Source organism: Vidua macroura, chromosome 4 (assembly GCF_024509145.1).
Source record: "Vidua macroura isolate BioBank_ID:100142 chromosome 4, ASM2450914v1, whole genome shotgun sequence".
NCBI classification, from domain to species: domain Eukaryota; kingdom Metazoa; phylum Chordata; class Aves; order Passeriformes; family Viduidae; genus Vidua; species Vidua macroura.
The window spans coordinates 19,710,166-19,719,705 of NC_071574.1; the positions used below are offsets into that span (position 1 = coordinate 19,710,166).

The following is a 9,540-nucleotide window of genomic DNA, read 5'->3' on the forward strand; positions in this document are numbered from 1 at the left end:
TTTTGTTTAACTGGCTGACTTTGTTCAGACACTTTCTTCTCTTCTATAAGAGAAAACTGACACAGTTATCATTTTCCAAGTGCATGAATTATTTTTTGTGTTACTCACCTCAAATATATTTTTCTGTTAGGGAAAGGCAAGTAGTTTTTCACTTTAGAAGCAACTTCTAAGCCATAAACAAATGGAAGGTTTCATATTATATCAGCACTGAAAAGGTATCAAAAATGCCATGAGAAGAAAATGTGTGTGTGCATGTTCACATATGTGTATATTAACAGATGATGAAGGGAAGATGAGTTAACTTGTAGAAGATGATGATTGCCAGCTCTCAAGTAGCTGGTATCTAGTTCTTTAGTCCTGATTTAGTCCTGATTTTTTTTTTTTTTTAATCTGTTTCATAGGGGAGAAGTTCAGGCAATTATATGGTAAGACAATTCTTTCAATAATTTTAAAATCTCCTGGAAAGATGGATATTTAAGGCCATTGTGGTTCTTAGGATTTCTGAAAACGGGTGGATGGAAGAGGGGAGCTATGCAGATTAACGCACTTGCTGAGGGCATTAAATTAACTAAATTTAACCTTTAAATCTTGTTAGACAGTAGTCAGCTCTGTTGCTGTCTTCCTTGTACTGAGTAGTGTTATCTGCATGAGTTTTGCTGTAGATGAGCCACAGCATACAATAGCTTCTGCCAGACTTCTTTGTCCAAGAGAAAAAGAGGTATAGGGATGTGCACGAGGTAATGTCCTGGAACACCCATCTTATAGGTACGGGAGACCCACATTCATTGGTTTCATTGCTCACTGAACAACTTGTTTGGCTTGCTTTGTTTTCCATGCACCTTCAACAAACACCAAATTATTACAACATTATTTAACAGTGCTGAAAGATATTAATGGCTCCTACCCACAGGAGATTTGGCTTGTGGTTTTAAACTTTCTTACCTGTTGAAATGTGGATTCTAGTATTATAGTATAAAATGCAGTGTGTACTGAGTGCACTAAGCCCAACTCTGGAGTAAAGCCTTTTATTTTTCCAAATAATTGAATATCCTAGAATAAAGTTGAAAATACTTAATATGGAGGTAGAATGTGGCACTTTTAGGTGACTTCTATTGCATAGAAGAGCAAAACAACATTTGGTGACATTGATAGGTGGATGTAAAATACAGGGTGAATTACTGGGTTGGTTGTTGTTAGAAAGGTCATTATGTAAAAAGTGTGCTTTCCTTGGACTCTAAGAGAAATCAGTCACTCCAGTTACTCTAAGACTTCCAGAAGGTGCTATCAAGATGCACCAGCTTCTTTTCCTTGTCACAACAACAAGCCTGATGCCCACTTCTGAGAAATTTTGCCTTGCACTGGAGACAAATTACTCTGTGCAGAAGTTAGGTTTTATGGATGTGGGATTTAGCCGGTGTAACGCAACTGAACATCTCGGGGAGGAGGTAGGATGTCCTAGTGAGAATCTCTCATTCATGCCTCTGGGTATGCTGTATATTTTGTTTAGCTCTAACTATGGCACCTTCTACAAAATGTCTAGCTTGTTTCTTGGGCTGTGCTTTGGGATATTTCCATATTCTAAGTACCTTAGCTTGCTGCTTCTCTCATTTAGCAGAATATTTGGATTCCTTGATGTGTTTTTTCACTGCTGTTAAAGCAGTTTGTGCTTCAACGCAAAAAAAAAGCAAGTTGTGCCACCACCTTGAAATCTTACTCCCTCTCTTTTATGGAGTGCTAGGTCTATTCCTAGAAACATTAATAATGTATGTACTTTGCAATTTCACTATTCAATTACTGAAGATGCCTGGTATGTGAGAACCTATTTAAGTTGATAAGGCAAAGCTAGATGAATAGGATTATCTGTTTCCTCACTGTATGGAATTCAATGGTATATAAACCTTATACCTGCAATGATCTTTATGGAAATGTCTCAGTTCCCAGTTGAATCTACTAGAATTGGCATTAAATAGAATAGAATTCTTAAATTTGGAAGGATATTTAAAGTTAGATAAGTGTCCTGTTGGATATCTGGGTTGCCCACACCCTTTTGACAGACCTGAGCATAGGATGTGAAAAACTTCATAGAAAAAAAAATGCAAAAGATTGGAAAGTTTTTCATTCTATGTTGGATTTTTTTCTGGAAAACCAGAATCCAAATTCTTCTTCCAGTTTGGGAAGTGATGTCAGACCTTATACTGGCCATTGGTGCTGCAAAGAACCCCTGCTTGAAGAACAGCACTTCTCACACACTTCACTTGACTTGAGAAATGTGCTAATGAATCAGTAGCAAAACTTCTTTAGCCCCAGGGCATTCATCAGAGACTCCACAGCTATGTCCTCATTTGCTTTTGCTGAGGCACAGCAGGAAAGTGCTGACAGGGTCAGAGCTTGGGGAGTAGTGCTGCAGGGTCTGAGCTTGCGTTTATGTTGCTCCAGACTTTTTTGTTGTTGTTTTTGTTTTATTAACAGCAGTTTTTTCTGAATTTTCTAGTTTGAGGTGAGCATGCTACAGAACTGAAGTTTGGGTTGTTGTGGGGACTTTTCTAGAGGTTTTGTACAACCTAACTGGAAAGGGTCAACTTGTCAATGAAGAAAACAAAGTAAGGGGACTGAATAAGAATTGGGTCAGCTGATCCGTAAAAAACTTCCCCAGGCTTTTTATATTGCATGGCACAGAAGACTCACCCAAGCCAACTTTTCTCTGGAAGGCACTTTACACTGTTCTAAAAAAGGGCCATACCCTTCCAGGGCATGTAACCCTACATGCAGGCAGATGTGCTTTTCAGCGTGGCTTCCTCTGAGAGTGGCATGCCTCCCTCATGTGATCATACTATACAGGCATAACTTTGTGATTTGAGTCTGGCTGCACCTTCCACTTCACCTGATCAAACTGGACTTCCCCTGGATCCTTCTCAATCACGTCATGCTTCATTTAAGTTTCAGCAAGATACATAAGAACATGCCTTACCAGCTTAAAATAATCCTTTTAGTCTCAGTGGGCTTACTCATACACTCCAAGCTGGCAGGCACTTTGCTAAATGAAGACCTTTGTAATGAACTCAGCATGAGGAAAATGCAACTTCTGTTCCTTTTGATTCCTTAGAAGACTTAGTCTGACTCTGAGAAAAGGTTTAATCAGGCAAAATTTCCAGGCACATTAGGAAAAATTTTAATTATCAAACATGCCTGTCAGTAGGGGTCATTGCTTAGGAAAAGTAGCTGATGTTAGCAGTCCTTGAAAAGACAAAGTTTTAAGTATTCCAGTCCAAATTAAAATGGTATTGGTGCTTGCAGTTGCTAGACAAGAAAGAACAGAGAAACAATAATATACTTAAAGGCTGGATACCTATTGCTGTTAATAGGAAAACTCTTGTCTGCTTCACAGTAGTCTAGTCTTGCCTTCTTTTCCATACCTAGCAAAGGAAGCAGGGATGATGTTCTCAAGGCTGCTATTTGGGAAGTGCAATGTCTTTTTAAAGTCAGTACCTATGTTTTGTTGTGAAAAACACAGCAAGGGCTGGCGATCTTTGAATTGTGCACAACACAGGTTTAACTTCCTAAGCTCTTACCTATCTCACACCAGAGTGTGTTGTTCAGGGCTATGTCACCAAACTGGAATCACAACAATGTAATTCTGCTCAGGTCTTCTGGGTTTTACCTATGATTGTTAGAAGCAGGTTGTTAGGGAATGAAAAGAAGACAAGGGATAAAGGAGACATGCTCATAATTCAGTGGGGATTATGGCAAAAGCTGTGGAATGAAGTAACAAACAGATCCTACCCCTTCTGTATACCACTCATAACAAAAGCAGCCATCACCTCCCACAGCCATAATCTGCTGTGGGAGATTTCCTGAGGGCAGCTGGTCCCTTCAGGAGCTGAAATAAGCTCAAGCTTTACTTCAGAAAGTAATAAGAGAAAATGCCCATTTGGATGAAGGAAAAAAAAACACCAATATATTTCCTGGGGGACAGGAGAACTTTAAAAATCATATGGCAGTGGGAATGAAATATGCCTCAAGTCACAGGAGAATTGTAACTGTGGCCCTGCCACAGCTCTGTTGCTTCCACAAATCGTCCCTGCCTTCTGGCTATGCTGGGAGGGGTGCTGAGGCCATGAGATAGCTCAGCAAGTGGAGGCAAGGATTAAGGGTTATTGTTCCTGTCAACCCACCACAAAGAGATCTGCCATTCTAAGACTTGCATGCGAGGGCTCTGAAGAAGGGGAGTTTGTCATGTCCTTGTTGCTGGCTGGCTGCATGCCCAGTAAGGTGCCAAAGATTCCTATTTCAGCCATATTCACCATTGGTTTTGCCAAGGGAAGAGACAGAGAGCCTGCTGCATGTTGGGTGGTTTGGAGCTTGTCTGTAGGACTGCAGCTCCTGGAGAAACCTCATCCTCTGTGCATGTGGTTACCGTGTGAAATCTGGCTGATGATTCAAGGCAGATGCTTTACAGGTTTGCCAGTAAACTGAGGCTCACAAAAGGACAGCATGGAACACTTTTTTCACTACCTATGACTGAAAAGGCACTGATTTATTATATCCCAAAGTACTGTTAGTCATCATATCTTTAAATCTTAGTCTGATCCAATAAACAATTCTTTATCTAGGGCAAAAGCATTCAGTGTTAATTAGAAGAATAATTTAGTAAATTTAGTAAATAAAGGTCAGAGCTTTTTAAATGCTTTATATAGGGCAAAAGAAAATTTAATATCAGGGTTATAAACAGTGTTTTTGTTAAGTAGACAGGAAACACTTCCAGACAGAGTCTCTGAAATGTAAATGAGCCTATTTTATCCCTTGATTTTCACAAATCTCTCACCATGTTGCCACTACAGAAGATGAGATAAAGAATTCTAGTATTGCTTCCAAAAAGATCATGTGTTTACTGAAACCAGGCTGGAGCTAGATATAGGCATACTGTTTTATGGAATTTGTAGCATTATTTTTAATATAGATTCAACACAAATCATAAACTGATAGACTGATTTGGGTTGGAAGATAGTCAGAGACCATTTAGTTCCAACTCCCTAGCCACAGGCAGAGACGCCTTCCACTAGACTAGGCTGATCAAAACCTCACCCAAGCTGGCCTTGAATGCTTGCAGGGATGGGGCAGCCACAGCTTCTGTGGACGACCTGTTCCAGGGTGACTCACCACCCTCAGTGTAAATAACTTATTGAAATGGTAGCTTGCAGCAAAATCTGGTTTTGTACTGACAGATGGAATCCTGAGTTCTCCTTGTGTATGGACAGCTCACAATGGTGTGTACACAACTGATGAATGTACACCTAACAAAGGCCTCCAGTGCCATTACAATACATGGAGATAGAAACAAAGCAGAACAGAGCTCACAACTTATGACCTTGTGAATGAGGGGAAAAAAACAAGGAAAGAGGTGAGTGGTCTGACTGATGTCATGAAGTTTTGCAGATCCTCTGTAGGGATATACTTGGATCTCATATTGGTTCTCATGTCATCCTTTGATTTAGAGCTTACTGTTGTGCAGATCCCTTAGTTATGATTTAGGGTCAGAATATGATCTTTTGCAGATGGATCAGTGAAAAGGGATAATTTGTGAGATGGAGTGTGCTACGTAGAGCTCAGGAGAACAAAACTTAGAAGGCTTGAAACAATCCTGCTGGTTTTACAGGTCAAGTGAAGAATCTGTCCAAGGTCTGGAGCTACTTGTATTTCAAAGGTGCAAGAAGGTGCAAGGACACACTGAGGGGCTTGGAGAAGTGGTGTCTCAAGGAATGGTAGAAAGCTACAAGGTTTTTAAGAGAAGGAAACACAGGTAGTTTTGCCTCTTTTTTCCCAACTAGATGTTGGAATATCCTGGGGTTTACACTAGTCTGGGACTTATCTCACAGACCTTCTAGATATCTCCACATTTGGAAGATAAATAAACTTTGACCAGTTTCACCTGTAGAATTTAGGAGTTTGAATGGCAACTGAGTTGCAACTGCACTGAGGAGGACTGTAGCTGCTCTGTGATAATCAAATTTGGTTTGCTTGACACATAATGAGATTATTGATTAGACACACACAGCTTGCCATTTCAAATCACATCTCCTCTTCATTTCCAAGGGATGATTGACATAGCCTAGCATGCTCAGCATCATTAAATGGAAAGAGTTATTTACGGTGTTGCATCAGAATTTATCACTAATTCCCAGATCTGACAGAAAAGAATCACTTTGTGTGCTAGGCATTTTTATCTTGCCATTAAAAAGTGTATCGAAGACTTTAGATAAGAACTGAAGCTGAAATTCCTTCCTAGTCTATATCCAGATAATCTGGCCTGCAAAACTGAAGCAGTGAGAGGTGGGACGTGTCAAATGCAGTTCCTGATCCTTCAGTGACTTCTGACATGCTCTGGCTGCTCCAGATGTGGATCTCAACTCAAAGGGTTCTTAGGAACATCATCTTTGTAAAGTTCTCTCAAGCCTTGCTCTCCCCATATACCATTAGTTATCAGCAGCACCTGCTGTGGGCAGAGTTCAGTGGCCAGATAACATGTGCTGAACCTTCATTTAGAAATTCATAAGGCATCGCTTCCATTCAAAGGAGGTGATATTTACCAAGGACAGGTTTAATGTGTTTTTATTACCTTCTCCTTTTCTTGAGGAGAAAGGTGCATGGCACCCAAAACTGTGCAGGAGATGCTGTGAAAGGGCACTGTGCTCTTGCTACTGATCCAAAGCTGTTAGACTGGGGTTTTTATCCTGAATATCAAGCATTTCTCCTTCAAAATCTCCCTCTGATAATTTGAAAGAGCTGAACTGGAATCCTGCCTGACAGGACTATTTTGCTTTAAAGTAACTGTACATAAAATCATACTGTTCACCCAGTTCTCCTGCAGATACTCATGCCATATTTTGCCAATGAGCTAAAGAGGTGTTCTGGGTGAAAAATACATTTGATTTTTTTGTTAACAGTCTGCTAGACTTTGTGACAGTACCTCTATGTATGTGAGACCACTGGTTCCACACTTGGGCCCATCTGAAATACCTCTAGAGAGTCCCATTCCAGCCTTCAGGCTTCTAGAAGTGTTGTGAGGGTGGAGGGTGTTTGAAGAAAACACACACGGTTAAATGAGCTGTAAAAATATGCATTATACAGAGAGACTCCTGGAGCTCTCTCTCATTTGTCTCATCAAAGCAAAGATAAATGAGCAACTTCCTTGTAGGCTATAATTACCTCTAAGGGGAACAAAAACATTGATAATTGACAACTTTGAGCTTGACCCTAGGAAATAACAAAATCCAGTAGTTAGAAATTGAAATTTAGAGTGTAGAGAGTGAAATTTAGAAACTCAGAGACATCAGTTTAACCCTGTAGTTTACTAACTATTGGAGTAGCAAAGTTGAAATTGTGTGATCATTGATTTTCAATCTAAATAGTGGGGGTTGGGTTCTCTTTAAAACGTGCACTCTTCTTCTAATATAATTTTAAGTCCTTGGCCTTTATTGCCTCACAGAAAGGGCCAAGAGGTTTTAATAGCTTAGCTCTTGTTTTGGCCAAAAGAGGTTATGCAGATAGTAATCCTGTTTGAAAGGCATTCTCCATCTTTAAGCTTCTAAAATAGGGGAGGACTATAGTTTTGAAAATCTGGTCCTAGCTGTGGGATTGGAGAATCCTGAAGTATTTATGCCATGAAGCTGTAAAACAAATCCATCCATCAGCATGGTAGAGGGTATAGAGCAAACTAGACCCTACTTTTTTAATTCCCCTGTCATCTCCTCCCCTGTGTTTTGTCGTGCCTGAAATTTCCACAGTTTTATTTGCATTATACCTGAGATTTAGGCTGTCTAAAAATCCCATCTGCCCAAGCAAAATGCAGTGTGAAAGCTGAACCTGGTCACAGAGCACCTCTGCAAACTCCCTAAGCAATGTATATGTTTCTTTGTGTATTCCATGAGTTCAGTTGCAATTGCTTACCACAGGATGTTTTGCTTCTGCATCTCTTGCAATATACAGCAGATGAAAAAGACTGGCAGGCATTCTTGGCTTTGTTTCAGTTTCCTCTGTCCTCCATGTCCTTCCCCATGCATTTGGGGTTTTTTAATCACTCTTTGGACTTAAGGGGTTCCCTCTGCCTTTCTTCTGGGTTTCAACATCCTATGCATGGCTCGGCACATTTGGTTCTTTGTTCCCAAACTGTATCTGATGCTATGTTCACCTTTAATTTTTTTTTTCTTTATTTAAAAGCTTTCTATTTTCTGTGTAGCATAAACCCAAAATTAAGAGCATGAATATGCAGTTGAATCAAGACCTTTTCTTGTCTAACCAACACAAATGATTTCTTTAGATTGTCCTGTTCTTCAGATTCTGTTATAGGATGCAAGTCAAAAGAGAAGTCAGAACTGATGCACCTGACTCAGAACTGATTTACAAGTCCAAAACTGACATGTGATAATTACAATATTTATGTTAACTGTCAAATTTCTAGGTATTGTTTACCTGACTATGCCTTATCCTGCCATGTAGCTGCAGCCTTTTTTTTATGCTTCACAGCTGCAGCAAAATGGAGTCTGCTAGAAAATCAATGTTGGGGTGTTAAATTAGGGTTATCTTTTTCCCACCATGTGTCACTCACAGTCTGCAATCCTATTTTGTCTGCTATTGGCCAGTCATAGAGTCTTAGAGGTTCTTTCTGTGCAGTTCCCCAGGAGGTCCTCACCTCTTATACTGTTCTGAATAACTTGGTGTTCTCATAATTGGAGATAAGAGGAGCTGTTTCTACATGAGAGAAAACTTGGCCCAGTGTCATTATAATAAGACCAATGTTATACCCTAAAAGCCAGAATCCATTCAGGGTTGAACTGCCCATTAGGGCCCAGGCTGGCATCAGGAAATTTGATAGCAAGCCATCCTCGAGGAAAGCTGGGCCTCAGGCAGAAGCTTATATGACTCCCCAGCCAAACAGGACACTTCTGTTCTTCAGTGATCTGTGGGAGGTATTCAGAAAATGTTTTGTGATGGAACACCATCTCTTGGCTTCCCAGCTCAGTCTCAGCTCATCCCTTTCTGCTTACGCTCAGGAGCAAGGTTGCCTCATGTTTTACAAAGTGAAAGATGCATTTTGAATGACTTCTGAATGATTTATCTTAACCCTAAATGCCACTGCAGCCAGGCTGCTCTTGCAGTATGACTTTCTTCATTGCTCCTAGCAGGGAATCACAAAATGTGAGGGCAGGGCATGCGTCTCATTTCCAACATATTTACAGAAAGCTCTTCCTTCCAGCTTTCCTTATAAGCTCTTTGTTACTGTAAATAACATAAAAGCCAAGGGTGAGCAATATGTTAGACTCTTAAATCTATTTTTTGAGGCTACCAAATAAGTTTGTGATGCTGCCAGTTGCAAATAAACCTTTTTTTTTTTTTGCCTGTAGAGAAATTTGGTGAGGGTTTTTTTGCCTTTCATTTTGCTTTCTGAAAATGTAGGCTTCTGACCTTGATCTACTCGGTCTCCCTTCATTTCAAAGAGCTACAGAACAGTTGTGACATGCAAAAAAAAAAAAAAAAAAAATCTGC

At 40.1% G+C, this 9,540-nt stretch overlaps 1 long non-coding RNA gene across 2 annotated transcripts; it reads right to left on the reverse strand.

Moving 5' to 3' along the window:
* Window positions 1-951: 951 nt before the first annotated feature.
* LOC128805902 (uncharacterized) lies at window positions 952-5,201 on the reverse strand. Of its 2 annotated transcripts, XR_008436639.1 has the most exons (4): window positions 5,083-5,201; window positions 3,570-3,658; window positions 3,347-3,413; window positions 952-1,050 (listed from the first exon to the last, which is right to left on the reverse strand). It is a non-coding gene; the product is annotated as an uncharacterized LOC128805902 (long non-coding RNA). The 2 variants fall into 2 exon arrangements; XR_008436638.1 differs by lacking the exon at window positions 952-1,050 and having other exon boundaries at window positions 3,199-3,413.
* Between the last annotated feature and the right edge of the window lie 4,339 nt (window positions 5,202-9,540).